Here is a 16,463-nt window from a genome sequence, read left to right as displayed (position 1 = left end):
CTGAATGAACTTCCTGATCTTAGGTCCTTGCTTAACGCGTATCTTCATTATCTCTATCTTCATAAATTTCTGTCCTTAGTTCATATAGCTTTTCTGTACCAGTCTACTGACACGGACATGAGCATGTATATCTTTTAGAATTCAGGACAGATGTTCTCCTGGATCAAACTCTATTCCAGTCACCATTAATTCCCAACACATTTTATTGTCAGCAAACTGTTGCACTATAGCTTACAGGCTTTAATGTGCACAGCAAATCATCCTATTACATGATACAAAGTTTCCAGTTCAGCTGTGATACCTCCATAAATACTTCAAGCAATGATCACAGCAGCTGCTCACTATGGCTTTTGAGTTTTACAGACAGTTTAGACAGAAGACCCCACACTGCCAAAAGTATTTCTGTACATTTGTTACTCTGATTAAAGAAGCAAGCTAAGAACTTTTCTTCAGATAAACTGGTTGAGGTTAAGTCATTTGTACTATTTAATGCAGGCACTACTCTAAAAGTAAAACATAGAGAACAGAGTACAAATCTCTATTATCAGTCTATTTAAATAATATTGTGTTATACACATCAGCTGGCATCACTCTGTGTGAATCTGTCAATGATTATTTGAAACACAGGATTCAAACTTGACTTACAAAGAACTTAACATCTACTTAAATCTGTATATCTTTGGTAAGGCATGAAAACTATACAATCTCAGAAAACATTAAAATTCTTGGCATTACAGCATTCATACAAGTGTTAAGATAACTATGAATATCCCAATACCTGTCATTCATCTTGAAGCATAAGGTTTATTCTAAAACCTTTTATTGACTGAAGTCAAACAGCAAACACTTATGTTGTTTAATAATATGCTTTGGATTATTTTGGTGTATACAGAGGAAATCTATTTTCTGTTTTTTTGTACAGATCATCTCAGTTTTTCAATTTTTACTGAGAAGGAACAAAATGCCAATGTGGTAAACCCATGGACAGGAAGACAACTATGACTACACCAATCAGCATCCCAGCTTTCCTGTACAGCAGAAGATTAGCTAATGGCTATCTGGTGAAAGCATGATGAAAAAATGAATGGAAGACTCAAAAGGCACATGAGCAAACGTATGACCATGTCTCTGACAAGCTTCTCAAAGGAAAGCTCTCTTTGGACGGATTTCAGCCTCCAGTTATTTCTACTGTTAGAGTGGTGATTGGTTTGGTCTGTCAGTAACGGAGTATTTTAACATATGGAACAAAGTCAATGAGCATTCTTTTACTTAACACTGGATCAGGTGGAAGCACCAGCCACCTATAGAAAATGAATGAAAAGTGACAATATGAGACAGTCTCTCTCTTTTTTTTAAATCACATTTCAACAAGTAGCATCTTAGAATTTAAAAGTGAAAAACTTTTCACTATTGAACTATCTTACTTTTATACTGGCTTTTCCCCCATTAAGTACAAATTTTTTAAGCTTGGCTGCCTAAAGAATCAAAGAGTCTTATTTTTTAGAAGAGCTGCTAAACACTTGAATTTCCCATTAAACTCAATGGGGCAGATTCTCTTCTCTGTCACATCAGTTTAACTAGTATGCATTAACACTGCCATATTGGATAGTGCAATGTGGCCCAATACATATTAACATTAAGCTTCCTTGTTTGAATGTTTTGGCCTTATTGCATTTCTTCAAGCTTGCAAAAGCTCCACTTAACCCTAGACAATTTTTACTTTCTGATTTTCATTATTATTTGTTATTTGTGAGATTATTTGTTAAAACAAAATTGTTGCCCTTGGACTAAAATTAAAATAAAATAAAATAAAATCTCATGGAAGAAGTTATATAACAAGAGTTTGTTGTGCACAATATTCAATTACTGCAGAAAGACATGTAATGCTCTTTTGTCCCAAGCACGGCTGCATTTTGTTACTTATCGCATGCATTTCTATGCATAAGGTTTATCAAATTTACTTCTCAGTTCAATATCAGAGGGTCCTTTGTTGCTCACCAAAATAGATGTGTGTTTAAAATGCTAGTCAAGCAAAAAACCAAAGCAGGGTTTGACCCCCTCCTTAGTTTAGACATCTATTGAAGAGCACAATCATCTTAGTTGGAAAAGAAGAGGTTACTCACCTTGTGTAGTAACGATGGTTCTTCGAGATGGGCCCCATGGGTGCTCCACTCCAGGGTCCATCCCGGCGCCACTGATCGGGAGATTTCATAGCCATACTGGGCTGGACCGCGCATGCTCCCTGTGCCTGCTGGTCATTCGCGCCCTTTCTAACGTACGCCGTTCGGCCCCCCCGCCAGTTCCTCTCACCACTCGGTCTCTGAAACGAGAAAGAGAGAGAAACAACCCCGGAGCGGGGAGCACCACAGGGCCCATCTCAAAGAACCATCGTTACTACACAAGGTGAGTAACCTCCTCTTCTTCTTCGAGTGGCCCCGTGGATGCTCCACTCCAGGTTACTGTATAGCAGTTGTTGGAACAAGTTGCGCTCTGGATCAATTAGGTTTTACTGTGGTTTTACTGCATGGTCCACCGCCCATCTTTGCACTATAGTGTAATGTCTCATAAATGTAGAGCTGGAAGCTCATGTGGCTGGCCTGCAAATGTCTGCTAATGGAACTCCTCTGGCGAAGGCAGTAGAAGTTGCCACTGCCCTGGTCGAGTGAGCTCGTGGCTGAGAAGACAAGGGTCTACCCCGAATGGAATGGCATGTGGTAATGCATAAGGTGATAAGCTTGGCAATGCACTGAGTGGAGAGTGCAGCTCCCTTAGATCAGTGAGCTGTTGATATCAGGAGTCTGTTTGTCTCCACTGTTGGGTTCTGTCTATGTAAAAGGAAAGAGCGCACTTTACATCCAGCGTATGCAGCAGGGCCTCCTTCGTTGAGGCTTGTGGCTTAGGGTAAAAGGAAGGCAGGATGATCGGTTCATTGATATGAAATGACGAAGAGACCTTGGGTATGAACGCTGGGTGCAATCGTCAAGTCACCGACTCCTTCAAGAAAGAAGTAAAAGGAGGATTTGTCATTATCGCCCCTAGCTCACTAACTCTACGTGCTGATGTAATTGCGAGCAAGAAGATGGTCTTCATGGTTAACATCTGTAAGAGTACAGATGCTAGAGGCTCGAATGGAGGATACATAATTGTGTCGAGTACCAGGTCTAGGTTCCACGAAGGCGGAGGTGGCCTTTGAGGTGGGCTTATATTAATCATGCCTTTGAGGAAACGTCTAGTCGTCAGGTGAGAGAACACTGAAGAACCCTGTATTGGGTAATGGAAGGCATTGATGGCTGCCAAGTGAACTCTGAGGGATGCTAGAGAAAGCTTCAAGTTTCTCAGGTGAAGAATGTATTTGAGAATTTGGTGTAAAGGAGAAGACAATGGTTGAACATTATTCTGGAGGCACCAGTCGTAGTATCTGCGCCATTTTGCCAAGTAAGTATTTCGCGTAGATGCCTTTCTACTATGCATCAATATGGACCTGACCTGATCTGAACAAAGCTTTTCATCTAGTCTAAGCCAGTCAGGAACCACGCCATCAAATGCAATGTTTCTAGTTTGGGATGAAGGAGAGATCCCTGGTCTTGAGAGAAGAGATCTTGGTACAAGGGCAGAGACCATGGTGGTTGCAGCGACATTTTGTGTAAGAACGGATACCATGTTTGCCTCGGCCAAGCTAGTGCTATTAAAATTACCGTCGCCCTCTCCGTCCTGCTTTTCTGTAATGTTCTGGGAATGAGGACTGATGGCGGAAAAGTGTACAGGAGCGACTTTTTCTAATTTATCAGGAGTGCATCGCCGAGAGATCCTTTGCCGATTCCTGCTCTGGAGCAAAAAAGGCGACACTTTTTGTTGATGGATATTGCAAAAAGATCTACCAGAGGCATTCCCCATCTGTGGAAGATCTTCTGAAGTACATCCTGCCTCACCTCCCATTCGTGGTCTGTGGGTAAGCGCTGCTGAGGGAATCGGCAATGACATTGGCTATGCCAGGTAAGTACGATGCTGTTATTATTATGTTGTTCTGTATGCACCAAGTCCAGTACAGTACCGCTTCGGCGCATAGGGAGCGTGATCTTGCTCCTCCCTGTCTGTTTATATAATACATTGCCGCTACGCTGTCTGTCAATACCCTGACTTTTTTGCCTCTCAGACTGGGGAGGAAGTGTTTGCATGCTAGAAAGATTGCTCGTAACTCTAGCTGGTTGATGTGAAGGCATCTTTCGGTGTGAGACCATCGTCCCTGGATGTGCTCCTCGCCCATGTGAGCACCCCACCCGATGAGAGAAGCATCCGATGTTAACTGAACCGATGGCTGAGCTTGGTGAAACGGTACTCCCACAAGGATGTTTGATGGGTCCATCTACCATCGGAGGGACCTGTGCACATGGGATGGAGGAGTAACTAACTTGTGTATAGTATCAGAGGGGTAGCCGTGTTAGTCTGAATCTGCAAAAGCGGCGAGGAGTCCTGTGTCACCTTATAGACTAACTGAAGTGTAGGAGCATAAGCTTTCGTGGGCAAAGACCCATTTCGTCATGTAGTGGAAATTTCCAGAGGTAGGTATAAATATGCAGGCCAGAATCAGGCTGGAGATGATGAGGTGGATCCAATCAAGGAGGATGAGGCCCACTTCTAGAAGCTGATCTGGAGGTGTGAATTCCAAGAGAGGAGTAGCTGCTTTTGTAGTTAGCAAGCCATTCATAGTCTTCGTTTAATCCAGAGTTGATTGTGTCAAACTTGAAGATGAACTGTAGCTTAGCAGTTTCTCTTTGAAGTCTGGTCCTGAAGTTTTTTTGCTGCAGGATGGCTACCTTTAGACATAACTTGTGTATGTGGGGACATATACCGTTGACAGCCAGTGCTGTAGATTCCGTAGATGGAGACATGCGTGCAGGACGACGAAGGTGGCTGCAGCCATGTGGCTAAGCAGGCGTAGGCAAGTATGCACTGAAACTGTTGCAGTTTCATAGAGAAGATTTACCAGGTCTTTTATTGCCTGGAATCTATCCCCGGGCAGATATGCTCTCGCCGCACGAGAATCGAGAACTGCTCCTATGAACTTTATGTTCTATGTTGGAACTAACATGGACTTCTGCTTGTTTACTATCAGCCCCAGTGAGTTGAAATTGTCTCTGACTATTGAAAGCATCTGCATCGTCTCCTGTCGTGATGTTCCCTTTATGAGACAGTCATCTAGTTAAGGGAATATGATGACTCCGAGGCGATGAAGGTGGGTGGCGACTACGGTGAGGGTCTTTAAGAAAACTCTTGGAGCTGAAGCCAGCCCAAACGGAAGGAAGCAATACTGAAAATGCTCGTTGCTTATAACAAATCGCAAGAATCTCCTGTGTGCAGAGTGTATGGCTATGTGAAAATAGGCATCCTGGAGGTCGAGGGCCGTGAACCAGTCGTTGGTGTCCAGAGAAGGAATGATCGTAGTCAGAGCCACCATTTTGAATCGCTGCTTCCGCAGATAACGGTTTAACCCTTGTAGATCGAGTATGGGTCTCCAACTCCCTGATTTCTTTTGAGTTAGGAAGTATCTCGAATTGAACCCTTTTCCCCTGAAGCAGTCCGGGACCCTTTCTATCGTTCCAGTTCGTAACAGGTGATATGCCTCCTATTGTAAGAGGGCTTCATGAGAAGGGTCCCTGAAAAGGGGCAGGGTGGAGAGGGGAAGGGATGTGAATGAGATCGTGAGTCCGGATTTTATAATTTCCAGGACCCATCTGTCCGATGATATGGCAACCCACTGATGGTAGTAGGGTCACAGCAGATGTTGAAAAATGGGGTTGGTGTGTCTGACTAGAACAGGGATGTTCGGTGTGCCCTTGACCTGGGAGTCAAACCTGCTGCTTGGGTGTCATTGCGTTATTCGCCCTAGATGACTGAGGGAATCTGCACTGTGTCCTCTACTTGGACTGGTTTGGCTCATACAGACGGTTTTGCTGTCTACGAAACTGGTACTCATAACGTCTTTGGAATGGGAAAGTACGCTTACGGCGGAAAGGTGGAATGTACATCCCGAGAGTACATAAGGTGGCTCGGGAATCTTTGCCCGTGTGGAGCACCTCGTCCGTTTTCTCCACAAACAACTTAATCCTGTCGAATGGAAGATCCTCGACCTTGGATTGTAACTCTTTCGGTACAGCAGCGGTCGCAAGCCATGAAGCTCTTCTCATAGAAACTGCTGTTGCAATTGTTTGAGCCGCTGTGTCTGCCACATCCATGGCAATTTGCAAACCCGCTCTAGCACATGCATATCCCTCCTGTAGTATAGAACAGAGGAGTATTTTGTCGGTTTCAGAAATTCTCTGAGCAATTTCCGTTAACTTTGCGATGTTGTCAAAACTATGATTAGAAAGTAAGGCTGCGTAATTTGTGATACGGAGGAGAAGTGTTGAGGAGGAGTACACTTTTCTTCCGAATATGTCCAGTCTCTTTGCATCCTTGTCTGCTGCTGAATTCCTCACTTGCGGGTTTTTTGCCCTCTGCAAAGCTGCATCTACCACCAGCGAGTTTGGTTGAGGGTGAGTAAAAAGGAACTCAGTGCCCTTTGAAGATATAAAATATCTTTTCTCTGCTCGCTTACATGATGGAGTAGTGGAAGCCGGCGTATTCCAAATTTCTGTGTCTGGCTCCCAGATTGCATCGTCTAGTGGTAGAGCCACCTTAGATTGTTGTCTGGGGTGCAAGTTCTTTAGTAACAAAGGGTATGTCTACACTACAGCACTAATTCGAGCTAACTTAATTCGAATTAGTTAATTCGAATTAAGCTAATTCGAACTAGTGCATCTAGACCTAAAAACTAATTTGAATTAGCGTTTTGCTAATTCAAACTAGCATGTCCACATTGAGTGGACCATGAACCGAAGTTAAGGCTGACCGGAACCAGTGCCAGCAGGGCATCTGGTTAGGACTTAGAGTGTGGAGCTGCTGTCTCAGGCTAGCCGAGGGCTGTGCTTAACGGGACCTGACCCCCACCCCAGACAGACAGTTCTCAGGGTTCCCCGCTTGCTTGTCTACCTCGATGAGGGACAGCAAAGCAGTCCTGGCTTGGAGTGCCTTGAGTGCCCACACTCGGCACATCACAGCACTTGGCCATCAGCCCGGCTGCACTTGCCGCAGGCTGCCATCCGGGGGGGTCAATCAGGGGGCTGTGAGGATCCAGGAAGCCCTGCAGGAGAGCTTCCACCCTGAGGAGCCCGCAGAGCCACCCCAGTCCTCCCCATCGGGGGCTTGTGCCCCATTCCTCCTTCACCTCCTTCCATTTACCCCTCCATAGCCCCCCTTCCTTATGTACAAAATAAAGGACACGTGTGTTCAAAAATAGAAACTCTCTTTTTTTAACAAAACTGGGCGGGGGGGGGGGGATTAACCTCTGAGGAGACTGGGAAAAGAAGATGGGAGAGGGGAGGGGGAAACCTGGGAGGAGGGAGCTGGAAGGGAGAAGACAGGGGAAGGAGGAGGAAAGGAAGTATAAAACTATGATACGCTATATCTTCAGTACAGTGTACAGATGTGTTCTCCTCACCTCAAAAAAGATGTTTTGGCCTTGGAAAGGGTCCAGAAAAGGTCAACTAAAATGATTAGGGGTTTGGAACAGGTCCCATATGAAGAGAGGCTAAAGAGACTGGGACTTTTCAGCTTAGAAAAGAGGAGACTGAGGGGGGATATGATAGAGGTATATAAAATCATGAGTGGTGTGGAGAGGGTGAATAAAGAAAAGTTCTTCATTAGTTCCCATAATATAAGGACTAGAGGACACCAAATGAAATGAATGGGTAGCAGGTTTCAAACTAATAACAGAAAGTTGTTCTTCACAAAGCAAATGGTCAACCTGTGAAACTTCTTGCCACAGGAGGCTGCGAAGGCTAGAACTATAACAGAGTTTAAAGATAAGCTAGAAAAAGTCATGGAGGTTGGGTCCATGGAGTGCTATTAGCCAGGGGGTAGGAATGGTGTCTCTAGCCTCTGTTTTTGGAAGGCTGGAGATGGATGGCACGAGACAAATGGCTTGGTCATTGTCTTCAGTCCATCCCCTCTGGGGTAGCTGGTGTTGGCCGCTGTCGGCAGACAGGCTACTGGGCTAGATGGACCTTTGGTCTGACCCAGTACGGCCATTCTTATGTTCTTACGTTCCAAGCTCAGGGCTCAGGGTCGGAGGTCTCACTGGACCAACTTGATTTTCATGCAAACCTGCTCCTGGGTTCGCATGTGGCCTTTGGTGGCCAGGCTGGCAGCTATCCTGCCCTAGACAGCCACTTTCCTGTGCCTAGTGCGGAGATTGTGGACGTTGGAGGCCTCCCCCCCAAACCTGGATGAAGTCCACGATCTCTGCACTAGACCAGGCGGACGCCCGCCTCTTGCAGCCCCAGGTAGGCTCCTGGGAGCTGTCAGCCTGGTCCTGGGAAGAGGTGGAGGGCTGGGTGGCAGCTGGTGACTGGCTCATGCCGTGCCAGGTGGAGGGTCTGCTGGCTGGGTGCTGGCAGGCTTGCACCTGGCATGGGCATCGTAGCCAGACCGTGCCCCTTTAAGGGCTCCGGGGCCAGGAGGGGGGCAGAAGAGTTTCCCTGGCTTGGCCCAGAGTAGCCACCAGGGCAAGCTGGGAAGGGCTTGCCTCAAAGTAGTTCGAATTAAGTGGCTACACAGCCCTTAATTCGAACTACTTAATTCGAACTAGGCGTTAGTCCTCGTAGAATGAGGTTTACCTAGTTCAAATTAAGCACTCCGCTAGTTCGAATTAAGTTCGAACTAGTCGTTTGTATGTGTAGCGCCTATGAAAGTTAATTCGAACTAACGACTGTTAGTTTGAATTAACTTTGTAGTGTAGACATACCCTTATAGTGTTTTGCTTGCACCTCCACTAACTGAACCCACTGTGATTGTGCCACCCTCTTGAAGAGGTTTTGAAACTTTCGGGTATCATCTGGTGGTGAGGAGTTCATTGCAAAAACTGCGTCATCAGGAGAAGACGACTGGGCATCCTGCAGGGAAGCTTGCGGCGTCCGCTCATTCGTGTCCGAGATTTGACCCTCTTCAGGTTCTGACAGGACCGACACAGAAGGTGCAAAAGGAGGGGGTCTGGGTAACCACAGTGGTTGGTGGTCCGAGACAGGTGGTGAGCAGCGTCTATAAGCGGACTGGCGGCAGCAACACGAATAAGAATGGGACTGTGACCTGTCCTGCCTCCCTGTGTAATAACTCCTGTGATTACGATAGTCATAATCAGGAGATGACCTTCTGGAAGCGTATCTACTCCCATGTCTAGAATGGTGAAATCTTGGAGTGGGGTAACTGGTAGAGCAAGATGTGTATCTGTAATAATGGTGAGATCTTCGTCACGGGAAATGCGAAGATCTATGCCTCGGAGGGTAAGGTCCCCTTCCTGATATTGGATAATGGGGTGGGGTGGGGAAGGGTCCGCTGAAAGCATAGGAGAAGGAGACAGTGAATGATCCCTAGGGACCAACTTCCTATCTGCTTTTGTAGGGACTGATGATGAGTGTCCCTTCACAACTGAGGAGTCCCCTGCTGAGCTCCGATAGATCTCCTCCACTGATGTAGAGTCTGAGTCATGGGAGGGGGGAGAGCCTGTTTGCAGTGTTGATATAGCCTGCTGAGTAGAATGCGAGAGTGCTCTCGGTGCCGAGCCGGGTAATTCTTGCGGCACCGGTTGTGCTGCGGAACTGCTGATTGCTGCCGGTGTCGGCCGCATTGCCAGCGCCAGGTCCACGCCTTGCAGTGCAGGGCTTTCCCGGTGCCATCTCCTGTCCGGTGCGGAGGGCACTCGGTCTTGCGGAGCCGCAAGTGGCACCGTCTCCGTGAACACCCGGACTGCCGACTCCGGGGCTGAACCTTTTGTGTCCTGATGTTTCGGGGACAGTGCCCTCTCCGTCAGCGCCGTTAGCCGGGGCCGCTTGGTCCCCGAAGGGGTTGACGCCTGCTTGTGCTTCCTATGGAGAGGGGAGACTAGCGGCGGGGCAGATTCCGTGCGGGGCTTGCCCGGCTTATCGGATCGCGGCCGTGAAACTGAGTTGGCCGCCGACCGGCTATCTTGCAAACCCTGGGTTTCCTGGATTATTTGAGGCAGAGGAACCGCTGGCAGGGAGTGGGCAGGGGAGGCTTTTTTCTTCTTTGCTCCCACTACCACAGGGGATAATGCCCTTCGTCTTGGGGGTTGCGGTGACTCCTGCTGTGGAGTGTGTGATGGCTGAAGAGCCTTGTCACATAGCAGGAGCTTCAGGTGTAAGTCTCTGTCTCTTCGTGCCTTCGGTGTTAACCTACAGCAGTGGGCACATTTACTAGTGACATGAGACTCCCCCAGGCAACAAATGCAGAGTGCATGTCCGTCAGAAGCGGGTATTGCCTCTTTACACTGAGCACACAGCTTGAAGCCGGGTGATCCAGACATGGCGGTGAAACTGATGAGAAAAAACGTTTCAGCGCGTAACTGACCAAAACGATCTTCTTTTTCTTTTCTTTTTTTTTTTTGAAGACTAAATAAACCAAGACTAACAACTAACTAACACTAAAAATTTTAACTATTTACATGTTAGGTTTTTTTCAGAGAAATGTTAAACGACCGAAGAGAGATCACCAGCTCCCATCAGCAACCAAGGATGGTTGAGAGGAACTGGTGGGGGGGCCGAACTGCTCACGTTAGAAAGGGCGCGAATGACCAGCAGGCACAGGGAGCATGCGCGGTCCGGCCCGATATGGCTATGAAATCTCCTGATCAGTAGCACCGGGATGGACCCGACACTTGGAGTGGAGCACCCACGGGGCCACTCGAAGAAGAACGGGTGCTATAGTAGAGCAGTCAGGATATTCTTCTGTAACTAGGCTACCTACTTCACTTCTTAAAATGTTATATTTAAAGTATTGAAACTACACTTATGTCTCTACCAAAATTGCTACATTGTTTGAGGAAGTTATTTAAATTGATTCTTCATTTGGGCATCAGTTATTAAAAAAAAACACAAATGTAACTGTATGGCACAGGCAGTCCCCGGGTTACATGGATCCGACTTACATCGGATCCCTACTTACAAACGGGGTGAGGCAACCCCGCACTAGCTGCTTCCCCCCAGCAGACCAGGGAGACGCGAAGCTAGCGCCCCCCCTCTTCCCCCAGCAGACCAGGGAGACATGGAGTGGCTTTTCTCAGCAGACACCTCAGCTTGAGAATAAAGGACTGAGGGAAGTGAAGTGTGGGAGAATAAAACTGAGCTCTGGAGAAATGTTCGGCTAGAGTTTCCCCTACAATATGTACCAGTTCCGACTTACATACAAATTCAACTTAAGAACAAACCTATAGTCCCTATCTTGTACGTAACCCGGGGACTGCCTGTACTGAAAAACAAAAACATTAAAAAGCAAGAAATCAGCAAAACGTCTGGAAACTATTAGGTAACAGCACTTAGAGGAAAATGGATAAACTGGTGTTCGGAAAACTGCTAAATCTGAGAGCACAAGATTTTTGTCTCCTCAGGCAGAAGTGTTATTTTATAAATTCAAATAATTTCTTTTGATAAACTAATTAGCTAATTAGGAAAATATGTCAACAGTGACAATGTTTTCTGTGATAAAGTAATAGATATATAAAGCCTTTTTTTTAAAACTGTTGGTATACAGTTTCAAAATCATCTCTTATCCCAGCACTTTTGTCGTTTTACTACATTTCACAAACCAAATCAACCATAGAATTATGAGAATGGAAGGGACCTTTAGAGGTCATCAAGTCCAGTCCCCTGCACTCTTGACAGGACCATGCACCATCTAGAACAGGTGTTGGCAACCCCTCAGAAGTGGTGTGTCAAGATTTAATTTATTTACTTCTATTTACAGACCTGTGTGCCAAAGAGAGGGTCAGGCTGGGTTCAGGGACCATATTTTCTGAACCAGCTGCAGCTAGGGAGAATGGTTTAATTTAAATTATTAATCATTAATCATTTTAACTGTCTCATGTTAGTTTATCAAACTTCATTTTAAACAAAGTAAAATATTAATTTATGACCTACAAAAAAAGGTTTCAATTTTTTTTTATTTATGGCAGGGATGGGGAACCTTCTTTGGGTTGGGGCCACTGACACTCAGAAAAATCAGTTGGGGACCACACAAGTCAGAAGCAAAAAAACCACAAAACCCCCCAACCCTCTCTGATGTGGCCCCCAAATGAGACACCCCACTCCTCTAGTGCTCCAGCTCCATAGGGCAAGTGGAAGGGACAGGGAGGACTGAGGTTCAGGGCTTCGTACAGGCCAGATTTACTTTTCTGGGGTTCCAGATTTAGTGGATTTTATGGACCTCCTTAGTCTCTGGGGTGGAGACAAAAACGAGGGATTCAGTGTGCGGGACAGGGCTGCTAGTGTATGGAATAGTGATGGGGTACAGGATCTGGGTGGGAGGCAGAAGCAGGCTGGAAGTAGGGCATCTGGCCAGGGTGAGGGAGCAGGAGCAAGGGAGGATGCAGTGTTTTGTCCAAGATGGACTGTAGAAGCAATGGTGGATGCAGAAGCATGGTTGGAGTAGGGGTTTGGCCAGCGGGAAGGTACAGGAGCCAAGGAGAGTTCAGGAACAGGCTGGGGGTAAGGTGTCTGGCCAGAAGGGAGAGTACAGGAGCAAGGGAGGGTATTGGAGCAAGCTGGGTGTGCAGTGTGTTGGTGGAGGAAGAGGAATGAGTGAGCAGGATTGAGATGTGGGGGTCTGAGCATGAGGGGGGATGCTTACCTGGCATCATACCCTCTTGCAGCAGGGAAAGCCACTGGACAGCATACTGCCATTCCTCTAGCAGGGTGCAAAGTGGGAGGGAGCTCTGTCCCCTCTCCATGCAGCCAGGCACAGCGGCGAGGGGGGTGAAGAAACCCCAACCTTCCCCACCAGACCCAGTTCATTGTCACTCCCCCAGTGGGGTAGTGAGGGGCAGAGAGAGCGGCAGCAAAAAGAATGCAAGCATACCCCACTCCACAGCACCCCAGCTGAGCTCTGCGTGGCCTCTGCCGGAGATGAAGCAACAGCTTGAAGATGCAGAGGTTCCCCCCCATCCCCAGCAGCAATGGCAGCAGTGGCGGTACCAACAAGCAGCCTGGAGATGGAGGCAGAGGCATGGCCAGACCAGGGGCCCCACATGTCAGAGGCATTTCCGCTGGGGGAGAGAGGAGGCTGCACAGTGCATGTTGGTGGGGCAGTGAGTGGCACAGTGACCGGAAAATGCACACGATCAGAAGCTGGCCCGGCTGCCCACCAGCAAAGCTCCAATGGAGCTGCCTATATGCTCTGTGGAGGAAGGGGGGAGGAGAAGCAATGGCAGTTAAAATTGGGATAGTCCCATATGGTTAGTATACAGGTCCAGCGGGGAGGCTCATGTGCCAGTGAAAATTGGTTTACGTGCCACTTATGGCACACATGCCGTGGGTTGCCAACTCCTGATCTAAATCATCCCTGATGAGTGTTTGTCTAACCTGCTCTTAAATATCTCCAGTGACGGAGATTCCACAACCTCCCTAGGCAATTTATTTCAGTGTTTAACCACCCTGACAGGAAGTTCTTCCTAATGTCCAACCTAAACCCCCTTGCTACAATTTAAGCTTCTTATTCTATTCTCAGAGGTTAAGGAAAATAATTTTCCTCCTTCCTCCTTGTAACAACCTTTTAGGTACTTGAAAAAGTGCTCTGTCCCCTCTGAGTCTTCTCTTTTGCAGACAAACTCAATTCTTTCAGTATCTCACAGATTATGTTTTCTATATATCTTTAATTATTTTTGTTGCTCTTCTTTTGACCTTCTCCAATAGCTCCACATCTTTCCTGAAATGTGGTGCCCACAAGAGGACACAATACTTCCATTGAGGTCTAATCAGTGCAGAGTAGAATGAAAGAATTACTTCTTGTCTCTTACTTACAACATTTCTGCTAATCCCAGAATGATGTTCATTTCTTTTGCAACAGTTTTACACTGTTGACTCATATTTAGCTTGTGGTCCACTATGATTTCTAGATCCCTTCCCACAGTACTCCTTCCTTGACAGGCATTTCCCCTTTTATACATGTGCAACTCATTGTTCCTTACTAACTGTAAGGAAGTACTTTGCATTTGTCCCTATTGAATTTCATCCTATTTTCCTCAGACCATTTCTCTAGTTTGTCCAGGTCATTTTTCAATTATAATCCTGTTTTCCAGATTACTAGCAACCCCTCCCTGCTTGGTGACATCTGCAAACTTTATAAATGTGCCTTTATCTAAATCAATGATGAAAATACTGGGTAAATCCAGACCCAGAACTGATTCCTGATGAATCTCACTCATTATGCCCTTCTAGCATGACTGAGAAACATTGATAATTATGCACCCACCAAATAGAAGATCCATCTAGGTTGTATTTCCCTAGTTTGTTAATGAGAAGGTCATGCATGACTGTATCAAAAACCTTACTAAAGTCTAGACATACTACATCTAGTGCTTCCTACCCAAAAGGCATGTTACCCTGCAGAGAAAGTGGTCAGGTTGATTTGACATGATTTGTTCTTGAAAAATCCATTCTATTACTAATCTTCTAGGTGTTTGCAAATTGATTCCTTAATTATATTTGTTCCTTTCCAGGTACAGAAGTTCATCTGACTGGTAAATAATTTCCTGAGTTGTCCTTATTTTCCTTTTTTCCGTTTATTTTCCTTAACCTGAGGTATGTTTCTATAATCTTGTGAGTTGCTTCCTCAGATAGCTGTAACCTTTGTCAGGGACAGGGCAGAGACTCAAATCAGGGTGCCTCAGCTGTATGCCTCCTGGGGTTATTCCCCCTATTCCTATGCCAAGTAAATCTCAGTGCCGTAGAGAATTTGAGCTATTTTGCTTACATACATAGACATAGTGATGGATTGGGCAAATGAGCATGTTCTTAAATCCTATCATTTACCATGTATTCAGCAGTAATTCTCACAAGCCTAAGATTGAGAACACAAATATATAGGAAGCAAAATCCCTGACTTGAAAAATTTACTTTATGAAAGTACAAAAGACACAGATGGAGGTGCTCTCATCTTACACAAGCAAGTGAACAAAGGGATGTATGCCATATCAGTTCCAAATGTTCTTAAATCTTTGATTGCATTTTTGTTTTATTCATGCAGTCAAATTGACATGGGAGGTGGGCAAGCATTGAAGGTCACATTAGGGTAGAGGAAGAAAGAGGGAGGTAAAGTTAGAAGTCAACAATGGGGAGGGAGGCAGAAAAGTAGGATGAGTGTAAGCAGGAAGAGGGAAGTTGGGTGGCTGCAATAGTAGGATGGGGAAAAATGAAGCCAGGAACAAAAAAGAGTCTTTAATCCATGTTTCAGAAAACGTAGAAAGCTCTCCCAGCTACTATTCCCAGTGAGGTAAGGAAGCTGCTAGGTCTAATGATGGTCTCTTTGAATACATATGAGGGCAGAAACCCAAAACTTACTACTAGATCCAGTTCTGTGGGAAAGAAGTCATGAGCATATGTGTTTTCCCAAGATTGTTTTGTTCCATACGGAGGGAGAAAGGAGGCCATTAGCCCTGCTACTCATGAAGGTCCCTCTGTGTAGGGAGACAAAGGACAACCCTGATTTATATGCTGTACTCTCAGCTGTAGCTGGTAGTAGCTAATTTGGGGGATTCTCCCTTAAATGCTATTGAAAGAATCACTTATAGCTAAGATATTCAGAGTGCAGGCCCTAATAATCTCACCATTTAGTACCACTCCTTAGGTTCATTTCATCAACTAGTCTGGAGCATGTTCATCCCCGTTAGATTTTCAGACTGCAGATGTTACAAATCCAGACACAAAATGGAAGATTCTAAAGGATAATGTCCACCTGAGTATTTGAAATAATTGGCAGATGAGAACAAAAGAATTAGGTAAGGCTTGAAAGACTTGATGCCTTCCTGCTCCTGTAGTGTATGCATGACCTCATATAGTTTTCCAGCTCAGCAAAGGTGGAATTTTGTCAGCTGCATTTTGCCCTTTTGTACAATTTCAAATTTTGCCAAATTAGCACAGAAACAAAAATTACAATATTTTAAAGTAATCTTTGTGCTTTTTATGGAAAAGAACCTAAATTAGGCAATAGCTTCAGTTCTGCAGACTCGCCAAGATACTCCTTCAGAGACATGCCTAATAAAGAAGAAAAGAGAAGAAAGAACTAGATAAAAACTTTTCAAACAACTAATGTAAAAATGTAGCTTCCAGGGTTTGCACTTAGAAGATTTAATCTCTGTTAATATCTGGAACACATGTTGTAGAAAGTAAAATTTTCTCCCAAAATACATTCAAAGTTGTCTAAGAATGTCAGAAATGAAAATTAGTCCTTTTAGACTGCTGTACATGTAAGGCAGTTTTCTCACATATAAAAATGAAAAGCTGCTCCCAGATTCACACACTACTATATTTATTCAAACCTGTGTGTGTGTGTGTGTGTCCGTCCATCCGTCCGTCCCCCTG

At 45.5% G+C, this 16,463-nt stretch overlaps 1 protein-coding gene across 6 annotated transcripts in view; it reads right to left on the bottom strand.

Moving 5' to 3' along the window:
• The window catches only part of LOC102463874 (solute carrier organic anion transporter family member 4C1), a 179,015-nt gene that overhangs the window by 30,674 nt on the left and 131,878 nt on the right, over positions 1 to 16,463 (bottom strand). For 2 of the 6 annotated variants that reach the window (XR_012904797.1, XR_012904799.1), the window contains one exon: positions 2,124 to 16,136. The exons of the other annotated variants lie outside the window; for them this stretch is intronic. The gene's annotated coding sequence lies outside the window, so the exon portion shown is untranslated. The remainder of the gene's footprint in view (positions 1 to 2,123; positions 16,137 to 16,463) is intronic. 6 annotated transcript variants of the gene reach the window in all.

The sequence above is a fragment of the Pelodiscus sinensis genome, chromosome 6 (genome assembly GCF_049634645.1).
Source record: "Pelodiscus sinensis isolate JC-2024 chromosome 6, ASM4963464v1, whole genome shotgun sequence".
Classification (NCBI taxonomy): domain Eukaryota; kingdom Metazoa; phylum Chordata; order Testudines; family Trionychidae; genus Pelodiscus; species Pelodiscus sinensis.
Note: the sequence above shows the minus strand (reverse complement) of the source record. Positions and strands in the feature narration are given on the sequence as shown.